Genomic DNA, 12,544 nt, shown 5'->3' with positions numbered 1-12,544 from the left:
CATTCTTGGACTCCCTCCCCTATGATTCATTATGAGATGACAACTCTCAACAATTCCTGACACCGATTTCCATCACCCACTTGTTTTGTTTTGGGATAAATAGCTCTATGTTTTCTTTCATTCTGCCTCTCAGGTGTGGGAAAAGATATTTTTTCAAGTCCAGTAACTCAATTTGAGAGCTGACATGCCAAGCCTTGTACTTGCCATATTGATTGTTCATGTCTCATTTTTTTTCGTAATTCTCTATTCACTGCTTGCTCACAGTGTTGAAGCTGCACTCATTTCAGTTTATGTTTTTACATCATCTAACATGGTATATTCCTGTACATGATTAGAGGTCCTTATAGTTATGGCAGTACAGTAAATAGGTTGTAACTACAGAAATGTATTTATTCCCAAAACAAGAATTATTAACATTAGAAAACTGAGATTAAATATAGTTTTTAAAGCCATTCAGACATGTTGGCACAAAAATACACAACTAAACTCCCCATTAGTTAATGGTGTCATGAATTAACTATACAGTTATATTGCATTATATTGTTAATAGCCCTTGGAAGAATTAAATTGGTTTCTGAAGATTAATTCCTTTTATTTTTCATTCTTTTCTACCTGGTCCATCAGTTAGGTGAGGCTGAGATTTCCATAATTGTTCAGGTTTCATTCCGTACTTTTACATGAAAATTTAAAGTAGTTTTAAATGTACAGAGCAAGGTGAACTTTGTTCATTGCATGCTTAGTTGGGTTGGCTGCTGAAGGATATACATGGGAAGAAGAAAGGAAAACTTTTGAAAGAAAGGGCTTGGGTTCTTTTTCTTGGCTTTTTTATTTTTTTTTTTTTAGTCATCAACCTCTGGGCTTGCTTGACAGTAACTATGAATAATCTGTCCCTGTAAAAGAAACGTGTCACTGTTTATGGTCTCTTTTAAAGTCCTTTGCTCTTACATTGCACTTCCGGTGCTTTTGCTAGGGAGTTGAAAAAGCAAACTATACATAATTAAGTCATGCAGAATTTTGGGGTGGTGGACACATGTGATCAGACCCGCAGGGACCTGCAGAAACAGAATTGATAGAAATGGATTTTTCCACTGGGTTCTTTCTGGCTTAAAAGGAGTGCTTAGCATTCCTGAAAACTTAATATGTTCATGTTTTCCTATGTGACTACTAAAAAACACTTACCGAAAGTACAAGCTAATCTATAATTTGCATACTCCTTCTCAACTTTCATTAGTAGAAAGAACAACTATTTGTTTTCTCTCTCTTTGAATATATATTCTTTAGAGTCTTGTGCAGTTGTGGAATCAAAATTACTGGTTTCCTGTAGTAATGACTTTTTACTTTTGTAGCTTCTATAAAACTTTTAAGTATACCTGTTAGTGTATTATACCTCTCCATTACTGACATAATTGTCTGGCCATGGGATTGGATCTAATTTTACTATCTTTTTTTGTCACAAATGATTGTAACTTTCACAAATTTTTGTAGGTTTCTTTCTTACTGTTTCTCTGGCTACTTGTCTGGCACATAGCCATAGTTCACTTTGTAAAATCAGTGCCCCACTTTTTATATAGAATCATCAGCTTTATGGTCTTCACTTTTGTTTACAGAAACCAACATAGCCTGTGTATGAAATGTTTCCTTAGCTGTGGGTGCATTCTCTTTCAGAAACTAAAGAGAAATCAAGATCCCCTCCACGCGTCTCTTGATCTTCACCAGACTTGAAGAACCTGTAGGTCTTAGAGCTGGAGGTATGTTTGCTTTGTGTTTCATGTATTTGCTCTTTCTACCCTACCAACTGTCTGCATGAAGCAGGCACTGTCAAAGGCCAAAAATTTGAAAGCATTTCTTTCATTACAGTTTCCACAAGTGGCTATAATGTGTGTAATATAAAGCAATTAAGCTATTGGTAGTCATATTGTTGACCCAAATTGAGGGCCAAATATGTCATCTGTGGCTGAAGTACTGAGGAACAAGGAATGGGCTCCTGCAGGGATCTCTGAAATTCCACAATGAGTGATATTATTAATTTAGTTAAGATATAGGAAGTAAATGGTTTTGGATGTGATGTTGCATGATTTATTGCTCATTTATTCTAGTTACAATGGCCTATCTTATGCCTATCCTCAGTTACATCTACAGGAGTAATTACCCAATAAAAAACAGAAAGGAAATCAGTTTTGTTGAGTAGTAAAACACAATCCTGGCTCAGTCCTGCTTGTGACATGTTCATAAAGGAAAAGGAACTGGAGAAATTACCTCTGTAGAAATTTAGAATAAAAATATCCCAGAAGTATTTAGCAACCAAAGGATGTTAAGTGAAAGGTAAGATTCACAGTTTTTAATTGTGCTATATTTTCACTAATCATATATTTCTATACATTTGTGCAAAATAAATTACTATAATTGTTCATAATGTGTATTTATGGCCAAAATTCTTCCCTCATTTTAACTTTACATCTCCAAAGTAGCCTGCTCTTATTAACTTAGCAGTTCTGCTCTCACAGTAGGTCATACGGTGATTTTTACAAGAGGCCAAGTTAGCTCACAAAATCAAACAGAACGGTGGTTTTAAATTACCAGTTAGCATGGGTCATTCTGCAGACGGGGAAGTGTCCCTGTCCACTGTATGTCAATAGAATAAGAAAATGAAACTATTGTGCCATTTCTTAACCAAGATCCAGAGGAGAGTAACACCCTGTGTTTAAGGTACAGATAGGGAGTTCTAAGTTGTCACTTCAGTTTGCAGCAGGCTTGCCCTACTTCTTGAGCAAATCTCTCCTTCTACCTTGTTTCGATCCCTTGGTCATTTAATGGAAATAGTAATTCCTCTCTTTCTCAAAAGAGTGTTTTTAAAGATAAAATCTATTCATGACAGAGAACCTCACACATTTTGGTATCAAGAGTTATATAAAATTATTGTAAAGCCAGCCTGAGGGCTTCCTTCATCCTTACGTTTGTGTAGAATACACTGTGCTCTAAGGGTCCTCTACATGTGCATTGTCCAGCATGAGCTACATGGGGTCTTATTTCTCTCATCCAGGCCTTCCTTGCTGTGCTGAAATAAGATTCTGGAACCTTCACAGCAATTGTGATGATGCTCACTTATGAAAATGTACAGATTTGAATTTAAGATTTTCAGGCACAAAGATTAAAGGCAGACATATTAAAGAGTTCCCAGTTTAAGTTAGAGGGAGCTGTGGGTGCTCAGCACCTCTCTGATAATGAGGATTTGGTTGTTTATTTGTTCCATTATACTCCTTTCACCGTCTATCTGGTCCTATCACATCATTGTCTACAGAAATACTCAGATGCTTGGTTTCTTTACTGTTTTGTATAATTGGGGATGGTGTCACCACGCAGTGAAAAGAGCCACAGAATGCTGTTTTTCAAAGCATACACTCACATTTGCACAACGTTTTCTCACTGGATCATGAATGAATAGTAAGATTATTCTGCCTGTTTGTTTTCCTATTGATGGATAGTTGCTGTTTGGGATATACAGATTTAGGATTATGTATGATATTATGCAACTCTGCTAGTGAAAGAAACATAAATGTACCCTTTTGCTATACACAGTTTGGCCATATGTCCTGGTCATTAAGACAGGGAAACTACTAAAGCAACCAGACTCTTATTCACAAATTTCCCAGATTGTCTTTGAAGAATAGCAGAGTGGAACAGAAACTAAAGATACTCATTTATATAACTGGAAATTAAAATGGTATCATTGATATCAGTTTTCAGCTATTCATGGTATTCTGTTTTTGTAAATCAAAATCATCTTTTTTTCCAGACTGAGTGCAAATGAACCTTTCCTATTACCTTCTTTGCAGTACATCCTATCTACCAAAAGGTGTTTTATATCAAGTAGCCAGTATGCCTGTCATTCTTTGATTTTGAAAAATTATTAGCAGAAGTAAATGCCCTCTAGATAGTTTATAAATGAGAACTTGCAGCTTTTTGCACAAGTCTGATGAATCCTCGAATCCATCCTCATTGCTTGAGTAAGAAAAATCTGGGACTGTTCGGAGAGACTGACATGACTTGGAGAAGTGAGTCTGCTGCTAGGTGCTGATTACCCACTGTTTGGTGGTTGTTGGTGATGGAGTCAGAATTCCAGGCAATGCCTCTGCAGGTGCCACAGGCAAAGATGAGGATCGCTGCTCTGACTGGAACTGAGCCAGTTATGGAAATCTGACTGCCAGGGAGGACACTGTGCTGGTCACTGCTACTGAAGACTGGCCTGATAGACTGTGTCAGCCGGGTTTATAGTACTAGTAGCAATCTGTAGCAACAGCAGGCAGTGAGATTCATTTCATCTTCTCCCACCAAAAAAAGAAAGGCCTTTTTGATGCCCAAATATGGGCAGGAGGAATTTGAGATAAGGACAGAGGAAAAGGTAACGGACAAAATATGAGTAAACAGTGCTAGAGAGGGAAGAGCAGAATGATTGTGGAGTATTTTGGTAGCTGTAATTGTGGTGAAGGAATGAGGGGAGTATTGTCTGTAACTTTTGTTGGTGTTGATGTTATTTGATTTTGGTGCAGGGAATTCTTTTGGTTGATGTAAGTGAAGTTTGCAATGAATGTCTATTTTAATGATAATTCTTAAACATATGGTACCCAGAGGTGAGGTATGGAATGTGTTTGGTTTCTGGCAGAGGCAGCCCGGTGTTGGTGACATGCAGTGGGTTGTTTATTTTGGAAGGTTTGGGTAGCTGGGCCTAGGGGCTACACGGGTGATCTGTGAGCAGCTGCCAGGAGATTCCCCCATGTCCAGTACAGCCAATGCCGGCTTACACGGTGCTAGCGCCTCAGGGATGGTGTATTTAAGAAGGGGCGGGGGGGGGGGGGGAAAGCGTGATTATAGGTTTTCTCTGGTGGTCGACCCTGTTTCCATCTCAGGGAGGGCAGAGCTTGGTTCCACTCTTTCTGGAACTCCCTGATGCTCCTTAACCTTTACCCTCCGCTCGCAGCACTGCGAGCGGTGTGAGCGAATCCATCTTCTCGGCCCTGCTCGCTCTGCTCCTCCCGCGCTGCCCCCGCTCCCTGGGGCAGCCTCTGGCACCTGGGCGGCGGCCTGGTCCCACGGCAGCTCTGTCCGGGGGCCACGGCCCCTCTGGAGAGTGCCGAGGACGTGGCTTTGTACCCGTGCTTGGGAGGGCGCTGGGCGGCGGCCGGGAGCGCCTCCGGACCCGCGGGGGTACGGACACACAGACGCACGGACAGACGGACGCCGCGCCCCTCTTGGTGCTGCCGGAGCGAGCTTCAGGGAGTGCCCCTGGCTGTGGGAATGCCATGAGCTCCAGAGAACCCGTAATTTCCGCTTCCCAAAGGTGCGGTGAAAATACCTTCGTCTTTCTGTCAGGAATTATTTTACATGTGCAGCATGACACCAAAGACATCTCGGACAACACATAACAAATGAGCTGCTTTACTGTTTGACGTCATTAGCAGAGAGTGGTTGCCTTTTCGTTAGTATATATGAGTCTGGTTTAATTATTGCAAAGGGAATTAGTGCTCAGTGCTTCGGTGCTCCTCGCAAAGTCAGTGCTTGCCTGACACACTTGAGAACACAGGGTGAGGCAGATCTGTTCCAGGATGGGACAAAACGTGGCCATGCCCGTTTGGAGCAGCTCAATGAGAAGTTGTGACTCAGAGGCATCCTCTGAATCATATTTCCCCTGAGCTGTAGCATTGCACAAGCGGGGAGTGTGCCATCAGACCCTGCCAGATGGAGCACGTTCCTTCCTTCATGTCCAGCCAGTTCCCTGTGCTGACACAGAAGGGAGCAGGATGACGATTATGTTTGCTTCTGACCCAAATTCCCCCCACTTCTCCACTTGCTCATGGAAGGAAATAATTTCTCTGCGAGGTTGGCTCGTTAATTTAGTGCCCTTAGCACAGCTTTGAGGAAGGGCGGCACAGAATGCAGGAATGCCTTACTACTTCCATGCGGAACTCTGTGACCATCAGATGCCCAGAGTATAGTTTATCTGCTCATGTGTAGGTAGGTGAGACATTTTGCTCACTTGTCAGCTCTGAAACTAGTACTTGTTCCTTGGGCACTTTCATCCTATAGGAAGCAAATCTGTCACAGTGAGAGGAGATATCAGCAATGCATACATGACTTGCAAAGCACCAGTCACGTGTGATTCCCAGCAGACTTGGCAATAATCACCAGTATGGCTGGACAAATCCGAGTTCTTATGCATTTTTTGAAGCAGACGAGTGGCACTTACATGGAAACCAACAAAAATACACTTTTTGTCAGTTAAATTTAAGAATTAAGGCTAGCATAATAAAGTAATCAGCCAATCAGCTAATTAAGCTCTGCAATGACTTCTAACAGATTCAGGCAGCAGATTTTGCAGATGAGCAGTGATTTATCTGTAAATAAAATTGAGATTAAAGTACTCATTTGTTAATATTAGATCAGCTAGCAATGCAAAGGTCCGTTGTTTTTCATGTCTAAAGAGGTTAATGATTCTTGTAGTGATTCCAACTGGGAATCAAACACTGAGAATTCCTCCTTTGGGAACAACAGTAATTCTTTGTGAAGCCTGGCAGTGAATAACTTTTTTTTATTTCTTGGTTTATGAAGAAGGAGAATCTATAATAAATAGGATAGTGTGTGTTGAAATAGGTTATTTCAGTGTTAACTTTTCTAGTGAAATTTTCTAGAGGACTTTGCCTGAACCATTTGCTTAAGGGACAAATTATGCCCCTGTCCATGCATAAGGAAATACCAATTGCTCAATTTAGCCTGTAGGACAGCTTGGGTGAGTAGTTCTCATCAACAGAGATACAGAGATAGTTATTTTTAATAAAAACCATTCCAAAACTGTTTTAAGACTCCTGAAGATAAAATGTGCAGGGTATTCATTGGTATCACTACATTTCATAGCAATGCATTTCTCATCTTCAGGCAGTGTATAAAGGAATAGTGTACAGAAAATTTCAAAATCCTTACTAAGGTTCTGCTGTTGCTTCCTTAATCATATTCTAAAGTGTTCATGTTCCAAATCTCAATTATTTTGAATCTTGCAAAGAGAACATGGCACTGGATGCTAATCCCTTCAATAGAAAAGCAGGGTATGACATAATCAAGCTGTTTTTCATACAGTTTCATAAACAAATTATGTTCGAAATAGGTTTATAGAATTCATTACTGTTTGTATGGGTAGTTACAGAACAAAGTAAAGGGTATACATGGAAATTACATAAATAAGTTTAAAGAATGAACAAGTGCAACAGATAATACCCCTATGTTTATTCTTATTTGCTTATTTTAAAGGCCTGTTGTTAGTTTGATAATAAGTAGTTGCCAATTTTAAAAAAAGTCAGACTGAAAGCAGATGGTGAGTGTGCACAAAAAGTCATATTTGATGGGATTCCTTCACACAGTGGTTGCTCATTTGAGGAGCACTGGCCATAGTACATTCTCCAGAAAATAAATGAAATAAAAGTAAGTAACACAACATTTCTCCTGAAAATCTTTTAATTACATTATTATTATAGACTGAATCAAGACAGGAGCATTTGCTTGTTCTCTACTTTACTATGAATGTGTGTGGGGTGTGCTAGGGCTTTCTGAATGCCCTGTCAAAGAGCAGCACAAGCCAAATGGTTTGAAGAGAAGAAAAACTAGTAAGGACAGCACTTATAGGAAGGTAACTATAGTGTTAAGAGAGGGGAACAAATGCAGGTGGAAATAACTCATAATGTCCTTATAACAACACTAACTAGCCGTAACTGACCAGTGGATTGGGTCATCTTCCTTTCCAAAAAGTTCACCACTCTTAGCCTTCACATTGTTTTTACATTCTTCTCTTTGGACCCATGTGAAAGCATCAGTAGAGGTGAGTAGTTCAGAGAAATGTCACAGTTTCTTCTATGCTGTCTCTTGTGAGTTTTTTTCTCCAAAAAGCATTAGGATGGTATTGCTGTCTAGGGAGACAGTTTGGGTTAGTATATTTATTAAGTTTAAAGTTTACATTTATAGTTAAAGACAAAAAACAAAGTAAACCTTTTGATGTCTAGATTTTTTATCTCTGATATAATGAATTAAGAGCACAGCTCAACTGATTGTTCAGTATACTCAGAGCTTATTAAGCTCAGCCTGCTAACCCTGAAATTTCTCCTTGTAATGAAAAACTTGTAATGAAAACCCTGAAATTTCTCCTTGTAATGAAAAAACTGTAAATCAAAACTAAATCAACACAGTTCTAATTTCTTTCACTGTCGAACCCAGTCATGTACCAGAGAAGGTTGACCTAGTCAATCATTTGCTCAGATATAGAGACTGTTTTTCTTTCAGGAATTTGCACGGAAGTTACCTGCACCATTTGAAGCTGTACCCAGGTACTCAATGTGCAACAATTTACAGCTGACTCAGAGCAGCTCAGTGCAAAAAAACAAACTGACTAATGTCTTTGTAGAACTGAGGCTTTGCAACGTTGCTCTGAGTCATCATGACAGCTCAAAGTGCCTTGACTTAGTTCAGAAATAAATAGATTTAAACAGAGCACTCGGTTTCAAAACAAACATTACTTCTGGTCCTGTCAAAGTGACCTTGTTAACCCCATTTTATAGCAAAGGGTCACTGATACACAGGGTAATTCCAAATCTCCAGAAGACTATCAAAGTGGAGCCCAAAAAGTTAAGGGAAAATATGAATGAAAGAAGAAAGGCAAAAATATTTTCTTACTAATTAAGAGTGCCACACAAAGAGAGTGGTAGCAGTCATTTGCCTAATAGAAAGAATGTAACTGAAAGAATAACATGGGAATCAGTGGCATTAGAATATGTAGGAAGATGTAAGGGAGATATCAAAAAGTTTGCCTGTTCCAAACAAATTTTAGCCACTCTTAATTATTCCTTCACATTCTAAGATCAAATAAATAAATAAATAAGCTAAACAGTAACATTAATCCTATGTTATTTGGCAATTCTCTTTGTGTTACAAATTAATGGTCCTCTTATCTTTATGCTGCTATCTTAAGGGTAAATATTAGTACAAGTGGAGCCAGAATCTCTTCTGAAATGGATAAGTGGTTTGTGATTTTGTTTTCCCAGAGCTGCTTTGCTTCAGTGTAACAGTTCAGGTTTGCCAGTGGGTCTGTGCAATATCCATGCACAAGGCACCTTCACTGGGGAGCAGGTATTTCAGAACAGAAAAGAGCATTCATATACAACTTATAAATTATAGATATCTAAATTAATAGATTTAATCATTAGGTAATCAGTGGTAGCACTGAGTATATTTTATAGGGCTTGAGGTAATAATTTGGTTTCTTACACATATACTACTACATCTCTGTCATTAATTTATATATAGGTATTGAAAAAGATTTTTATAGTAATAGTCTCATTTAGTGTCTCATTTCTTACAGGCTGCAATTGCTGCAATAGTGGGAAAAGTACATAAATCTAACAAAACTTAAGATATGAGCAGTGTCTTGTTCTTTGAGTCACAAAATTAGCAAGAGGCAACATGTTCATTAATATTAAGAAAGGATGTTTGTTTAAATGCTTTTTTGCTTGAGGAAGGATCATGTATTATCTCAGAAACTGAGCAGATTTGGGCCCAGTCTGTACTTGAATGGAAGATGTGTAATAAAAATTCATCGTATTACGAGAAAGGATGTCTGTGGTTGGGCTTGGTGGTTATTGCTGAGTCAGTCCCTGCTCTGGTGGGAAGGAAACATTTCAGAGCTGGAATTGCATCCCAGAGTCATTCGGTGGTTAGGTTAAATTAGGATCCACACTGTGTGGCATTACATTTAGGAAAGCTTTTTTCTTGAATTTTCATCTGTATTCCCATAACAACAGTAGGAAATGTGCAAAGTTTGACAGTATTAAAATAATGTAATACAGTATAAAATAATAAAATAAAATAATGGGATAAAGTATTAAAATAATGTCAATATACATCAGGTATTATTAATGATTGATACCTTTTGTTTTGTCTTCAGTATAAGTCAGTAGCACAACATGGTCCTCATTACAGTTTCTCTGCTGATCTCTTTGTTTTTCATAGACTTTTTACTTGTAAAAAAAAGTAGAGGAAAATTGATAAAAAATTTGTAAAATAAGTAAATGTTAATTGTATCACATCTACAATACAAATATAAACCTCATAAATTACACTTCAAATGAGCTGAACATAAGGAATTGTAGAAAACTGAGACGGGAAGATAAAGATAAAAGGACAATAATGGCAGCACTGACAAAAACCTGCTGGCATTTGTACAGAATAAATAAAAAATTACTTAAAGCCTGTTAGTCCATTAGTTCATAAAATACAAGATAGACAGACCTTTACAAGGAGAGTATAATCATTGCACTTTTGAAATTGCATTCTTTCTGAATCAAAATTTCCTCCAAATCTGACAATTAGGATGTGATGTAAAATTCACCTTTGTGGATGCACACTTTTGGAACCACATTGTGGTCCCAAAATTATAATTGTTTTTATGAGATTGAATTTGATTTTTTTTTTGTTTTTCCAAAGCTTCTCTGGAATCCATAAGGTTTGATTTCTGTTGATGGTTCACTCTGTCACTGATGTAGCTATCAACCTTTCACACACACACAAAAAATTAATTTAATATTGACATTGCTGAAGATAAAAGGGAAGGTTAATTTTTAAAACTTGAGAAAATAAAATTTGCATGGAAATTTTCACTATAAAATCCTTTCCTCCATTCCTGTTTATTTTGCTGCTATCGATTAATTCAAAGCCCTTTTATCTTTATCCAGAAATCTTGTGTTTCTGCTCAGCTGAGAAACACATCCTCTGCTGTTTCATTACAGTTTCTGTCTTGAAATCACCTTTTCAGTCCTTTGTCAGAGTAAATGCCCTGTTGTTGGGTCCATGAGACGTCTGGCCCTGCTGGGGGTCTGGGGCTGAAAAGCACTCGCTGGGCAGGGATTTGGCTTTTAGTTACATGAGACTCTGAACTCTGCGATCCAGAAAGCTGCTGGCTCTGGAAATTACCCCATTTATGAACCAGTGTTGCACTTCTCCTTAGATTAGAAGCCAAAAAAAACCTATAATGGCTACAAGGTCTGCAGAGTAGTTTGCCTGCTTTGGGAATAAGATTTAAATGTCATTAATGAAGTTAACATTATTATCTATCATGAATCTGAAGATTGAAAAAACAGAACAGTGTTTCACAATATCTTTGGGGAATAGTCTGACAAATAGATCTGCAATTAGGGATCATTTCCTGACGGCTTTGGTGTTTTCTGGAAAGATTGTGTAATGCTGATAATGAGTTGTTGGATTATATTCGCACTTAAATCACTTACACTATCTTTCCCTCTTGTGTGGAAAAAGAAACGAGGTATTTTTAGAGGGGTTTTGATGTGTTTCCAAATTTTGGGGGTGAAGGAACTTGCTATAGAGTAGAAGAAATGTTACTTTGGGTGAGATTTTCCTTATAAAATCTTACTCTATTTCATGGGAGAGCTGATAGATTAGTTTTCAAATGAATATCAGATAATATTCTGCAACAACATCATGTTGTGATATTTTTAAAATAATTGCTAGCTGGAGTAATGAGTAAGAACAGAAAACAAAGACAACTGCGTAAGGCTGCTCGTATTTGCATGGGCAAGCTAAACTATTTGTTTAATTGCAATAATTCTCAAAGTTCTTGTAAACAACTATTACATTTCTTATGTAAACATGCTTGGTATTTTTAAATCTAATTATAAATATAAATATTTTTGCTACTCACAGAGTTATTTAAGTTCACGCTGCTTGTGTCTACAGTCCTCCACTAGAGCTGCTGGGAGTGGGTGCAGCCTGAACCGGGAAGCCAGGGTGGAGTCCTGTGCTTCTGTATGCTTGTTTTCTATTGCAAGCATTGCAAACAGAATTCTGCCTTATAATTTTAGAGCAAAAAGGGAGGGAAAGTAGTGCTTTCATTGCAAAGAAGTTACTTACAGGATGACTAACTTCCTTCTGAGACTCATCCCTCGCTGCATAGTAAATCTAGAGCAGCTTTGTGAAAAGTAAGACCACTTGACAGAGACAGGAATTACTTGGAAATTTATATTTATGTTACATTCAAAATTTTGTATCTTGAAACTGGATGTTTCTGTCAGTTTGTCACCTGCCTTATCCCTGAGCTTTGGTGCCTTCACACAAATATGATAGTGTGTATTCTTTGTAGGATCATATTTGTGAAATGATTTCTTGATTGATGTTACAGGAAATATTTCTAAAAGTTTGACAAGCTCCAACTGGTTAGGATCTCAAAGCACTGAAAGCTGGTGATGTCTAAACCTGCTTTGCTGAAAGTCAGATACAAATTTATTCAAAAGTGAAGAATAGGAGACAAAGACTAACTTTTTGATTCCAATACAGTAGGAAAACCTAGCCTGTTAAATCTCAGATAAGAACTGTATTTTTCACAACTATCTTCTATAACTTTTTACACCTGTGGATGTTTGCTTATATGAAGACTGAACTTGTTTGTCTAAAGTCTTATGCAAAAATTGGTGCACTCAGTATTTCCATAGCTGTTAGTATG

At 38.0% G+C, this 12,544-nt stretch overlaps 1 long non-coding RNA gene across 1 annotated transcript; it reads right to left on the bottom strand.

The window, feature by feature from the left end:
• Positions 1-7,251: 7,251 nt before the first annotated feature.
• LOC132333737 (uncharacterized) lies at positions 7,252-11,863 on the bottom strand. The gene is made up of 3 exons (XR_009488245.1): positions 11,747-11,863; positions 9,959-10,049; positions 7,252-7,949 (listed from the first exon to the last, which is right to left on the bottom strand). It is a non-coding gene; the product is annotated as an uncharacterized LOC132333737 (long non-coding RNA).
• Positions 11,864-12,544: the final 681 nt, after the last annotated feature.

The sequence above is a fragment of the Haemorhous mexicanus genome, chromosome 14, assembly GCF_027477595.1.
Source record: "Haemorhous mexicanus isolate bHaeMex1 chromosome 14, bHaeMex1.pri, whole genome shotgun sequence".
Lineage (NCBI taxonomy): Eukaryota > Metazoa > Chordata > Aves > Passeriformes > Fringillidae > Haemorhous > Haemorhous mexicanus.
The sequence above is the reverse complement of the archived record's forward strand: the minus strand, read 5'-3'. Positions and strand labels throughout refer to the sequence as shown.